Genomic DNA, 14532 nt, shown 5'->3' on the forward strand with positions numbered 1-14532 from the left:
CCCAGTGACCTGCAAGTAAGTCATTGACAAAACACCCCTGAACACAGTTGCAGTTGGCTTAACTCCCAGAAAAAATTGAGATGATAGAAGTTTGCTTCTAAAATTCTCAGTACTGCCTTTTTGAAGCTTTCTGCATCCTCTATAAATTCTCCTTTCTTGCTTTATCTTCCTTACCTTAGATGTCCAGAATCTATCTGTTCCCCCACTGACATAAGAAAGGATTTGATTAGCTATTGCTATTTTAACCAGACATTTACACTTTAAAACTTTTATCACTGACTTAGCAGTAAATTCAAGTTAACTAACTTAACAGTCAGCATGTGGAGGATGGTTTTATACCCAGTAAGATTTTGAAATCACAATGTGGTTATTTGTCAATGCAGCCTCAAAAGGGAACTGTAGAAAGCTTTCAAGGGGACTTGGTGGCTGGGGTCCTGGCTCTTCTGGGGTTAGTAAGATGCAGTAATAGTTGGAGGAAAGAAGACCTGATGCCTACTGCACTCAAACAAATGTCTATCGAGGGGAGCTGAACACCAAAGTTGGAGAACCTCTACTATTGACCTTTCACACTTCTCTTCTCCTGGACAGCTATGTCGTCTTGTCTTCTCTCTGCAAATCCCCAACACCTTTATTGCTACCTCCTGGTGGTAAGAAGAGTCTTTGTGTAGAGCTTTTGTGAGTAGTTTTGTTAATAACTTTAAAATGTGATAAGTAGAGTATCTATAAGTAGAAAAATTCCTGAATTTATATGCCAGACTTAGGAAGGAGCAACATTATAGATAAACCATAAATTCTCCTCTCAATTCCTAATAACTTAACATTTTCAAACCAAGAAGTGCAGACATTTGTGGAGGGCAGAAAACTTCTCCTAAATACCTTCTCTTTTCATGCCATTATATCTGAAATTTAAAGTTTTTTTATACTATTTTGCTACTCTTAATGTGTGGAATTCTTCTCTCCCCAAGTAAGTTATCAGTTCTTTGAGGGAAAATAGACTACAACTTTTTTTTAAGTTAAATTCAAGTTACTTAACATATAGTTTGGTATTGGTTTCAGGAGTAGAATTTAGTGATTCATCACTTACATATAACACCCTGTGCTCATCCCAACAAGTACCCTCCTTAATACCCATCACTCATTTAGCCCATCCCCTCACCCATCTCCCCTTCAACACCCCTCCGTTTGTTCTCTATAGTTAAGAGTCTCTTATGATTTTCCTCCCTCTCTTTATTTTATTTTCCTTCTCTTCCTCTATGTTCATCTGTTTTGTTTCTTAAATCCCACATATGGGAGGGGGGAAAGATGGTGGAGGAGTAGGGGATCCTATTTCAATGGGTCCCCAGAATTGAGCTGGATATCCACCAGACCACTCTGAGCACCCATGAAACCAGCCTGAGATGTAAGAAGATCTGGATCTCTACAAACAGAATATTGCAGGCGGTTGGTTTTGAGGTACAAAGCGGGGAGCCGTGATTCCATGGGCAGATAATGGAGGATAAAAGGCAGCGGGAGGGTGCCTGGCCGTGGGGATCCTACACCGCCAGTGATCAACAGCCTCGTGCGCTGGGGACCGGGCACAGACTTGCAGACCGGTAGCAGTGGGGAAAGGACTTTAGGGCAGCCCCGGGGGCGGAAACCCGGAGTGACCGGGTCGCACAGGTGAAATGGGGGCGGCTGGCGGTTTTAGAAGCACAAAGGGCAGAGACGTGCCCCGACCTGGAGGCAGGACTGGGAGCGCTGAGGAGGGGCGCCCAACACAGGACGCTGCAGTTTATAGCAGCACAGACAGAAACGGAGACAGTGTGGCCTGGAGAGCTCATTGAAGAACAGACTGCGGTCTCTCTGTTTGGAGGCAGAGAGTTGGAAATGGTCTCTTCTGCTCTGACTCGCGGAAGAGACATGGAATCCACCAGGGAAAGCCGCCAGAGAACAAAAGCCCCCAAAACTGATTCCCTCTGAGCCCATCCCTCACCACAGGGGGGCAGGGCAACTCTGCCCAAACAGGGTTGCCTGAGTAATAGCGTGGCAGGCCCCTCCTGCAGAAGAGAGCCTGGGAAAACAAGAGGCCAGCAACCCTAAGGCCCCAAGAAAACAGGTGCATCTTGCTTGGATTCTGGTCAATAATTTGGACCTTATACATTCCCTCAAACACCCATCAACAGAATGACTATGAGGAGGAGCCCCCAAAATAGAAAAGACTCAGAGATTATGACTCATGTTGCAGATTTACAAATGGATGCAGATATAACCAAGATGTTGGAGATGGAATTCAGGCTAGCAAGTGAAAACAATGGCTAGAATGGAGAAATCAATTAATGGCAACATAGAGTCTCTAAGGGCAGAAATAAAAGGTGAATTGGCAGAGCTTAAAAATGCTATCAATGAGACCCAATCCAATCTAGATAATCTAACAGCTAGGGTAACTGAGGCAGAAGAGTGAATAAGCGACCTGGAAGACAATATAATAGATAAAAAGGGGAAAGAGGAGGCCAGGGAAAAACAACTTAGAATCCATGAAAATAGAATCAGAGAAATAAGTGACACCATGAAGCATTCCAATGTCAGAATAATTGGAATCCCGGAGGGAGTGGAGAGAGAGAGAGGACTAGAAGATGTATTTGAGCAAATTGGAGCTGAGAACTTCCGTAATCTGGGGAATGAAACAAACATTTGAGTCCTAGAGGCAGAGAGAACCCCTCCCAAGATCAAGGAAAACAGGCCAACACCCCGGCATGTAACAGTAAAACTTGCAAATCTTAGAACCAAGGAAACCATCTTAAGGGCAGTTAGGGGGAAGAGATTCTTTATGTACAGAGGGAGGAACATCAGAATAACGTTAGACCTATCCACAGAGACCTGGCAAGCCAGAAAGGGCCTGGCAAGACATACTCAGGGTACTAAATGAGAAGAGAGTCTCTTATGATTTTCCTCCCTCTCTTTATTTTATTTTCCTTCTCTTCCCCTATCCTATCCACTTATGGGATTTAAGAAGGGCTTTCATTTAGAATGGATGGAGAGGCTTTCATTTAGAATGGATGGAGAGATGCAGAGCTTCCACGACCGGCAGAAACTGAAAGAATATGTGACTACTAAGCTGGCCCTGCAAGAAATATTAAGGGGGGGTTCTATAGAAGGAGAAAGACCCCAAGAGTATTATACAACAGAAATTTACAGGGACAATCTATAAAAACAACGTCTTCACAGGCAACATGATGACAATTAATTCATATCTTTCAATAATCACTCTCAATGTGAATGGCCTAAACGCTCCCATAAAACGGCACAGGGTTGCAGATTGGATAAAAAGACAGGACCCATCCATATGCTGTCTACAAGAGATTCATTTTGAACCTAAAGATACATCCAGACTGCAAGTGAAGGAATGGAGATCCATCTTCCATGCCAGCGGACCTCAAAAGAAAGCTGGGGTAGCAATTCTTATATCAGACAAATTAGATTTTAAACTAAAGTCGTAATTGGAGACACAGAAGGACACTATATCATTCTTAAAGGATCTATCCAACACAAAGATCTAACAATTATAAATATCTATGCCCCCAACATGGGAGCAGCCATCTACATAAGCCAACTGTTAACCAAAATAAAGAGTCATATTGATAACAATATGTTAATTGTAAGAGACCTCAATACTCCACTCTCAGCAATCGACAGATCATCTAAGCAGAAAATCAACAAGGAAACAAGAGCTTTGAATGATATATTGGACCAGATGGACCTCATAGATATTTACAGAACATTCCACACTAAAACAACAGAATACTCATTCTTCTCGAGTGCACATGGAACTTTCTCCAGAACAGACCACATACTGGGTCACAAATCAGGTCTCAACCGATACCAAAAGACTGAGATTATTCCCTGCATATTCTCAGACCACAATGCTCTAAAACTGGAACTCAATCACAAGAAAAAATTTGGCAGAAATTCAAACACTTGGAAGCTAAAGACCACTCTGCTCAAGAATGTTTGGGTCAACCAGGAAATCAAAGAACTTAAACAATTCACAGAAATCAATGAGAATGAAAACACATCGGTCCAAAACCTATGGGATACTGCAAAGGCGGTCCTAAGGGGGAAATACATAGCCATCCCAGCCTCACTCAAAAAAACAGAAAAATCCGGAATTCACCAACTAACTCTACACCTTAAAGAACTAGAGAAAAAGCAACAAACGACACCTAAGCCATGCATTAAAAGAGAAATAATTAAAATTAGAGCAGAAATCAATGAATTAGAAACCTGAAACCCAGTAGATCAGGTCAACGAAACTAGAAGTTGGTTCTTTGAAAGAATTAATAAGATTGATAAACCACTGGCCAGACTTATCCAAAAGAAAAGAGAAAGGACCCAAATTAATAAAATTATGAATGAAAGGAGAGAGATCATGACTAACACCAAGGAAACAGAAACAATTATTAGAAATTATTATCAACAACTATATGCCAAGAAACTGAGCAATCTGGATGAAATGGAGGCCTTCTTGGAAACCTATAAGCTGCCAAGACTGAAACAGGAAGAAATTGACAACCTGAATAGGCCAATAACCAGTAACGAGATTGAAGCAGTGATCAAAAACCTTCCAAAAAACAAGAGTCCAGGGCCTGATGGATCCCTGGGGAATTCTACCAAACATTCAAAGAAGAAATAATACCTATTCTACTGAAGCGGTTTCAAAAAAGAGAAACAGAAGGAAAACTTCCAAACTCATTCTATGAGGCCAGCATTACCTTAATCCCCAAATCAGTCAAAGACCCCATCAAAATGGAGAATTTCAGACCAATATCCCTGATGAATATGGATTCCAAAATCCTCAACAAAATCCTAGCTAATAGGATCCAACAATACATTAAAAGGATCATCCACCATGACCAAGTGGGATTTATCCCCGGGATGCAAGGGTGGTTCAACATTCGCAAATCAATCAACGTGATAGAACACATTAATAAGAGGAGGGAGAAGAACCATATGGTCCTCTCAATTGATGCAGAAAAAGCATTTGACAAAATACAACATCCTTTCCTGATTAAAACTCTTCAGAGTATAGGGATAGAGGGAACATTCCTCAAGTTCATAAAATCCATCTATGAAAAACCCACAGCGAATATCATCCTCAGTGGGGAAAAGCTGAGAGCCTTTCCCTTAAGATCAGGAACACGTCAAGGATGCCACTCTCGCCACTATTGTTCAACATAGTATTAGAAGTCCTAGCAACAGCAATCAGACAACAAAAAGAAATAAAAGGTATTCAAATTGGCAAAGAAGAAGTCAAACTCTCTCTTTTCGCAGATGGCATGATACTTTGTGTGGAAAACCCAAAAGACTCCATCCCCAAATTACTAGAACTCATACAGCAATTCAGTAAATGTGGCAGGATACAAAATCAATGCACAGAAATCAGTTGCTTTCTTATACGCTAACAACGCAACTGTAGAAAGAGAAATTAGAGAAATGATTCCATTTACAATAGCACCAAAAACCTTAAGATATCTCGGAATAAACCTAAGCAAAGAGGTAAAGGATCTATACTCTAGGAACTACAAAACACTCATGAAAGAAATTGAAGAAGACACAAAAAGATGGAAAAATATCCCATGCTCATGGATCGGAAGAATAAACATTGTTAAAATGTCTATGCTACCCAGAGCAATCTGTACCTTCAATGCCATCCCAATCAAAATTCCAATGACATTTTTCAAAGTGCTGGAACAAACAATCCTAAAATTTGTATGGAATCAGAAAAGACCCCGAATCGCCAAGGAAATGTTGAAGAAGAAAAACAAAGCTGGGGGCATCACGTTGCCCGATTTCAAGCTATATTACAAAACTCTGATCACCAAGAGAGCATGGTACTGGCACAAAAACAGGCATATAGACCAATGGAACAGAATAGAGAACCCAGATATGGACCCTCAACTCTATGGTCAAATAATCTTTGACAAAGCAGGAAAAAACATGCAATGGAAAAAAGACAGTCTCTTCAATAAATGGTGCTGGGAAAATTGGACAGCCCATGTAGAAGAATGAAACTCAACCATTCTCTAACACCATTCACAAAGATAAACTCAAAGTGGATGAAAGACCTCAATGTGAGACAGGAATCCATCAAAATCCTAGAGGAGAACATAGGCAGTAACCTCTTTGACATCGCCCACAGCAACTTCTTTCAAAATACATCTCCAAAAGCTAGTGAAACAAAAGCAAAAATGAACTTTTGGGACTTCATCAAGATAAAAAGCTTCTGCACAGCAAAGGAAACAGTCAACAAAACAAAGAGGCAACCCACAGAATGGAGAAGATATTTGCAAATGACACTACAGATAAAGGGCTGGTATCCAAGATCTATAAAGACCTTCTCAAACTCAACACCCAAAAAACAAATAATCAAGTCAAAAAGTGGGCAGAAGATATGAAAAGACACTTCTCTGAAGAAGACATACAAATGGCTAACAGATACATGAAAACATGTTCATCATCATTAGCCATCAGGGAAATCCAAATCAAAACCACACTGAGATACCACCTTACACCAGTTAGAATGGCAAAAATGGACAGGGAAAGAAACAACACATGTTGGAGAGGTTGTGGAGAAAGGGGAACCCTCTTACACTGTTGGTGGGAATGCAAGTTGGTACAGCCACTTTGGAAATCAGTGTGGAGATTCCTCAAAAATTTAAAAATAGAGCTACCCTATGACCCAGCAATTGCACTCCTGGGTATTTACCCCAAAGACACAGATGTAGTGAAAAGAAGGGCCATACGCACCCCAATGTTCATAGCAGCAATGTCCACAATAGCCAAACTGTGGAAAGAGCCGAGATGCCCTTCAACAGATGAATGGATAAAGAAGATGTGGTCCATATATACAATGGAATATTACTCAGCCATCAGAAAGGATGAATACCCAACTTTTACATCAACATGGGTGGGACTGGAGGAGATTATGCTAAGTGAAATAAGTCAAGCAGAGAAAGTCAATTATCATATGGTTTCACTTATTTGTGGAACATAAGGAATAGCATGGAGGACATTAGAAGAAGGAAGGGAAAAATGGGAGAGGGATTGGAGGGAGAGATGAACCATGAGAGACTATGGACTCTGAGAAACAAACAGGGTTTTAGAGGGGAGGTGGGGGGGGGGGAATTGGTTAGCCCGGTGATGGGTATTAAGGAGGGCACGTACTGCATGGAGCGCTGGGTGTTATACGAAAACAATGGATCGTGGATCACCACATCAAAAACCAATGATGTATTGTATGGTGACTAACATAACATAATAAAATAAAATAAAAGTAAAGTAAAAAAAAAATCCCACTTATGAGTGAAATCATATGATATTTGTCTTTCTCTGACTGACATATGAAATGTAGAGTTTTGATCCAATTTTTATTTTATTTTCTTCCTTTATAAAATAAATCTGAGGCATGAGGTTGTTATATATAAAATTGCTTAGATAATTTTCTGTTCTTCTTTTGTGAACACAGAATTTTTTATCTGATTATATGTTAATTATAAAAACTAAATATTACTTATAATACTGAAAACTAGAACTAGTGTTGACATTTGTTTAATAGAGTTATTGTTTCCTCCCTCCCTTCCTTTCCTCCCTCCTCTCTTTCCTTCTTTCATTCCTTTCACTTTAAATAATGCAAACTATGGGGATGCCTGGGTGGCTCAGATGGTTAAGTGTCTGCCTTTGGCTCAGGTCATGATCCCAGGGTCCTGGGATCAAGCCCCACATCAGGCTCCTGGCTCAGCGGGGAGTCTGCTTCTCCCTCTCCCTCTGCCTCTCCCACTGCTCACGCTCTCTCTCTCTCTGTATCTATGTCTCAAATAAATAAATAAAATCTTTAAAAAATGAATAAATAAATAATGCAAACTATGATTATAGTATACATATTCTTATGATCTGTTTTTGACTTGCTCATATATGTTGGACATATTCTCCCTCAAGATTTAATGGCTGCATAGTATTTCACTGTATCATTTATTACTAGAATTTAGTAATAATTCCTGTGGACACATTCATTTATTTTCTTAGAATACATTTCTGCAATCGAAATTGATGATAAGCACATGCTTTAGGCCTTTTTAGAAAAACCACTTTATTGGGCTATAATTGATATACAAAAAAAGCTATACATATTTAATCTATACAACTTCTGATTAACTACCTTTCCCAAACACTTTCTTACCTGAGGGTGGGTGGATTGTGGGAGGTCAAAGGGAACAGGCAGGCTCCTGAAATCTTGCCAGGCAATCACCACAGGGTTCTGAGCTTCCCCTGGAGGCTACAGTTTGCTCTGGGGTAGGGGTTGGTCTGTAAGTGCTCCTCAGGGGCACTAAAAACTTGTTCTACTTTCTTTCCCTCTCTCAACTTTCCCTAATTCTTTCCTTCCGTTCACTCCCCAGCCTGGGTCTGAAGCACGGGAGTGGAGGGCAGGAATCCCAAGTTCCTTTCCACCTTCCAACCTGAGTCTGACTTCTCTGGCTGACAAACTGAGATGACCAGTCTCCAAATCTGGGATAACTAGGAACCACTGCCCTCTACTGTTTGCAGTGCTGTATATAGGATTTAAATCCTAATCAAAAAGCTCCCAGCCCGGAAGAATACCTTACCTGTGAGTTTTCCTGCAGAGCGCTCCTAGAGCTCTGCTGGACTGTGCAGGGTTGAGCTGCAAAATGTTCATCTACTAATTAGGAAAATTCAGCATTTGGGAAAGGAGTATGAGAACAACTAGGTACAGCCAGAAAGGAGGTGGAGAATCTAGAAAGAGAACTGAAGAAATGTCCTTGAAAAGATAAATTATATGAAATACAAAAGTGGCAGCAGAATATGATTAAGGGAAAGATAATCATCTCAAGAACATTTGCAGACTTTGGAAACACACCTAGGGATGCCTAGACGCTCTGTGTGAGATCCTTTGAGACTCACCTCGGCCCTGAGGCTTAGAGAGTTAGATGGGCCTGCCCAGGCCACACAGGGACACAGGTAAGGCAGCAGACTCAGAGACCCTGCCGCTGATACCTGTTCTAGGCTCCAGCCAAGGCCAACTCCCTGGGTCACAAGATGAAGAACCAGATTTGAGCTCCAGCCTGTCTCCCTGGCTTGGGGACTATCTAGAACATTTTTTAAAAATCCATTATACTTTATTTTCTTTGGAAAGGGAGCTGCAGGTTACGCTTTGTTATTGTCTCATTTGTTCCCAGCTACAATTTTGTCAGGTTGACAGGGCAAGCATTATTATTTTCTTTATTTAACTGAACAGACTGAGGCCCAGAGCAGGCTAGCAACTTGGCTGAAGCAACAGCTAAATGGTGAGACAGCTAAGGTGGGAGCCAGAAGATTAGCTTATGTGCCACTTGTCCTCTGGGACCCTAGGAATGGTCTGAGACCCAGCAAGAGGCAGAGTAAAGGGTTTGGGCAGCAAAGGGACTTCATCCCAACCCCTCACTTGTGAAGGCCAACAGCATTGAGTACACAAAGCAGGCAGGTCTTTATTCCTTTGTCTGTGCCATTTTAAATTTTTGCTTTTTGATAAAATGCTGCACAATGTAGTATGTAGGCTTTGGACCAAGGAAGGGTTATTTACTGTTCAAGGCCTGCCTACTCATTGCCCATGAGCCACTGTCCAAGCTCAGTAATTCTAAAGCCCTCCAGCTGTGTGCCTTCCCTCAGATTCCCTCTCCTTGGAATTCTGGGGTTCCTCCTGGAGTTGTAAACACCCCATGGAGGCTCCTGCCTTCCATTTGAACCTTTGCGCCTCCCTCCAGCACTTCTCCTCCAGGCCACCAGGGGCTCACCATAGTCTACATAGAATTCTTGAGGTTGGGGGCTTCCCCAGGTGCCTCCTGCCGAGTTTGGGATTACACTCAATAATCCCAGTGAGGGTGGGATGGAGGATGTCAGGTTGGATGATCTTCCTCAAGCTGGCTGAGACCATTCTCATGTCCTCAAGTTACTGAGCAAAATTTCCCTCAACTCCTTCCCGGTGGGACCTGTCAGCTCATAATGGGTAGGGTAATGGTGTGTTTGGGCCCTTGAGAGCTCATTTTCTTCTAATCTTGCTTACTTTTTTCTTTACTGGCTTATGTATTTGTTTGTCCAGGCATTCACACTGATAGCACAATACTTGTCCTCCAATTCTGTCCCCGTGGCTAAGAAGTGAGGGTAGCGGTGGTGATGTTTCTTGGGGGCTTCACATATGGGTTAAACTCTTCTCCTGCTGAGACAACCTCGGGCTGCTGGGACAAGTGCAGCAGCTTTGCTCTATGGCTTCAAACCCCATTTCAACTATCTTCTTACTGGTTGTGGAAAACTCAGGCAATTCCTTAAACCTCTCTAAGACTCAGGGTGCTGGGTTGAAATTCATGTTCACCTGGAACCTGAGAATGTGACCTTATTTGGAAATAAGGTCTTTACAGATACAATGAGTTAAGATGAGGTCATACTGAATTAGGGTGGGTCCCAAATCCAATGACTGATGTCCTTGTAAGAAGAGGAACAGTCACAGAGAGACTGGCACACAGAAAAGAGGGCCATGTGAAGACAGAGGCAGAGACTGGAGTGATGTGTCCACAAGCTAAGGACTGCCAGCGATTGGCAGAAACCACCCAGAGAGAGAAAGAGGCAAGAAGGACTTTTCCCTACAACCTTTGGAAGGAGGATGACCCTGTTGATACCTTGATTTTGGACTTCTGGCTTCCCAAACTATGAGAAAATAAATTTCTGTTGTTTTAAATCACTGAGTCTGTGGTAATTTGTTATGGCAGCATAGGAAACTAATATGCTCAGTTTCTTCAGATGCAAAACAGGGATAATATCACCTCAGGGGTTGCTGTGAAATTACGTAACATAATGTTTTATGCATGGCTGTGCAGTCCCTCTGATAGCCAGAGTGATGAGCCTCCTTTCTAACAGGCATAGAGTAAGACCTTAAAATGTTAAGTTATTACTTGGGCAGATTCTTTGCTTTTGAGGGTTGTCATGGTTGACAGCCTCTTGACCCTTGGGAATCCCCTCCCACTTCATCTCAGGTCACCTTCCTTTTTGCTCTTCACCCAGTTAGCAAACCCTCCAAGCCAACACCCTCCATGGCAGCATTAGGGCACTGTGGGGGTCCTTTTGTTGTTTCGTCAGTGCTCTGTTCCTCTAAGGAACATGAGCCACAGCTGAGGCTGTGCCCTCCACCTTCATGGACTTCTTCCCATCTGCTTGGGCCTCCTAGCTGCCTTCCCAAGTGGTACCAGTTTACTGGACACAAGTGTAGTGTGGTCAATGGCCACTATATTATACTTTTGCTTGTGAGGGCTGGAGGGGCCCTTGAGAGGGCCGGGCACCTCTAGTGAGTGGCTGACGTCTTGTCCCAGAGCCACACCACAGCAGCTGAAGGGCTAGGGCAATCCTGAGAGTTTTTCTGCATTCCATTCCCACTGGGTCTTGTCATCAACATCTGAAACAAATCACAACATCTCAGCCATGGCTTAATCCCCCTCACAGATTCCCACGCTGTTCCCTCAGAAGAAAAACCAGTCTCAGTACCTACTTCTAAACAGTCTCAGCCCTCTGCTGCCAGCTCCCATCTTTGTCACTCGGCAGCAGGTGGACCCCCTGTCCACTTCACCTCTTCTGTTTCCCAACAGGCGGAACCATACCAGATATAAGATAGAGGTGATTCAAGCCCAGAGCCTTTCCTTCAGGTTATCAAGGATCAGTATCAAGGGTATCTGAAATGGTTAATTGATAACCAAATTCATCAGTTCACCAGATGTTTATTCTGCACTTCCCATATACTAAGCAGAGTGCTATATGCTGGAATTTTAAAAATAAGTGAGGCTCTTCTCTGCTGCTTTCCTGGTAAGACCACCAAGTCAACCTGTACCCCTCCCATTTCTGCACAAGAAGGTCCAGGAGCTGCAATTATAGGAACTCTATGGATCATAAGATAATTCTACCACTGATCATCTGTAAAATACCAGAAACTTCTTGATGTATCCAAGAGGTATTGTTCCTGTCCATTTTATCTTAGGTGGTTTTTAAATATGTCTGCATATTTCTTGAAACTTGTCTTATCAAGAGGTAGAGTCTGGGACACCTGGGTGGTTCAGTCGGTTGAGTCTCTGACTCTTGATTTTGGCTCAGGTCATGATCTCAGGGTCATGGGATTGAGCCCTGTGTTGGGCTCTGTGCTCAGTGGGGAGTCTGCTTGAAGATTCTCTCTCTCCTTCTCCCTCTGCGCCTCCCCCATGCATTTGCTCTCTAAATAAATAAATAAATAAGTCTTTAAAAAAAAAATAAAGGGCATGTCAATGACTCCTCTTGTATCTTAGTCAGCTCAGACTGCTATAATAAAACACCATAGACTGAGGCTTAAACAACGGTTATTTCTCACAGTTCTGGAGACTGAGAGTCTGAGTTCAAGGTGCCAATGTGGTTGGGTTCTGGCGAGCATCCTCTTCCTGGCTTACACATGGCTACCTTCTTGCTCTGTCTTCACTTTTTATTTAAATTGTAGTTAGTGAACATACAGTGCAATATTAGTTTCTGGAGTAAAATTCAGTTATGTGCCACTTACATACAACACCCAGTGCTCATCACAAGTGCCTCTTTAATACCCACTACCCACTAGCCCATCCCCCACCCATCTCCCTCCATCAACCCTGTTTGTTCTTTATCATTAAGAGTCTCTTATGGTTTGTTTCCCTCTCTTCCCATATGTTCATCTGTTTTGTTTCTTAAATTCCACATATGAGTGAAATCATATGGTATTTGTCTTTCTCGGATTGATTTATTTCACTTAGCATAATACATTCTAGCTCCATCCACATCACTGCAAATGACAAGATTTCATTCTTTTAGATGGCTGAGTAATATTTCATTGTGTGTATATACACATACACCATTGAGACCATCTTCTTTATCCATTCATCAGTCGATGGACATTTGGGTTCTCTCCATAGTTTAGCTATTGTTGATAATGCTGCTATAAACACTGGCGTGCATGTAGCCCTTTGAATCTGTATTTTTGTATCTTTTGGGTAAATAGCTGATAGTGGAAGTGCTGGATCATAGGGTAGTTCTATTTTTAGCTTTTTGAGGAAACTCCATACTGTTCTCCAGAGTGACTGCACCAGTTTGCATTCCCACCAACAGTGCAAGAGGGTTCCCCTTTCGCAGCATCCTTGCCAACACCTGTTGTTTCTTATGTTCATTTTAGCCATTTCGGCAGGTGTGAGGTGGTATCTCCTCATGGTTTTGATTTGTATTTCCCTGATGATGAGTTGAGCATCTTTTCATGTATCTGTTAGCCATCTGGGTGTCTTCTTTGGAAGTCTATTCATGTCTTCTGGGCAGTTCCTTAGGTATGCTGGACGCTCTCCACATCCGGCCCTTGTGTTTATGTTAGCATAGTGATTGCGAGCCCTCACTATGGAGCCAGACTTCCTAGGTTCAAATCCTGCCTCTTCCATTTACTGTCTTGTGATTTCAGCCAAGTCACTACAGTTTCCGTGGTCCTAGTCCTGAGTGTGGTAGCTGGTGGGAATGGCTCTTGTCCCTGCTTATCCTTGACCGTTTGTCCTGCCTCAGATGCCATGCTGTTCACAGCACAGGCAGCAGTCTGTGCTGGAGTTTGGAGAGGTGCCGTGAACCTGAACATATGGCTTGGCAGGTCCTGATGAGGAGGGGTTGGATTTGAGGTTCACGAAGTAATAGTGAGTGTGACCTGCTGAGGAATTCCAGGAAGACTTCCAGGTATATGGGGAAGAGAAGTTAATGAGGATTCCTAGGATTTTGACTTGAAAATGGGTGCCATTTTCTGAAATGGGGTTGATTGGAGGGATCTACAAGTTTGAGGGGAGTCAGTAAGCATTTTGTTTTGATTTTATTAAACTTGAGACACTTGCTAGATATCTAAGTAAGCACTGAAATATTTGAGTTTGGGTCTCAGAGATGTTGGGGCTAGAAATAGACATTTCATAATCATGAGCATTTTGATGTCATTAAAGCCAAGGGACCAATGAGATGTCATGGTATACAACTACAGATAGAAGGGACCTGAGCCCTGGGCTCCATTTAGAGGGTGAGGAGCCAGTGGAGGGTCCTGCAAAGGAGCCATCCTGAGGGAAGAAGTAGCACAACGGGGAACATGGGTTCCAGAGAGATAACTTTTTAAAAGGTGGAAGATACTAGAACATATTATATGCTTAAGGTGATAATCCAGGAGAGATGGGTAAATTAATGATGCCAGAGGGAGGGAAGATAATTATAGGAGAAATGTCCTTGAGTTGACATGAAGTAATGGAGTCCAGAGCACACATAGAGAGGTTGCTTAAGGAATGAGCAAGGACCATTAGCCAGCTGCCACGGAGAGAACAGGGAGTCAAGGATTCTAGGTGTAGGGAGTTCAACGGATGTGGTGGCAGGAGATTATTGCATACTCAGTGAGGAGGGATGATGGGGTGCAGCATGAAGAGAAGGGCATAGAAAGTTTGAGCACCAAGAAGTCATGAAATA

This window comes from Mirounga angustirostris, unplaced genomic scaffold (genome assembly GCF_029215605.1).
Source record: "Mirounga angustirostris isolate CCGP_5_RB_7025 unplaced genomic scaffold, mMirAng1.0.hap1 SCAF_12, whole genome shotgun sequence".
NCBI lineage: Eukaryota > Metazoa > Chordata > Mammalia > Carnivora > Phocidae > Mirounga > Mirounga angustirostris.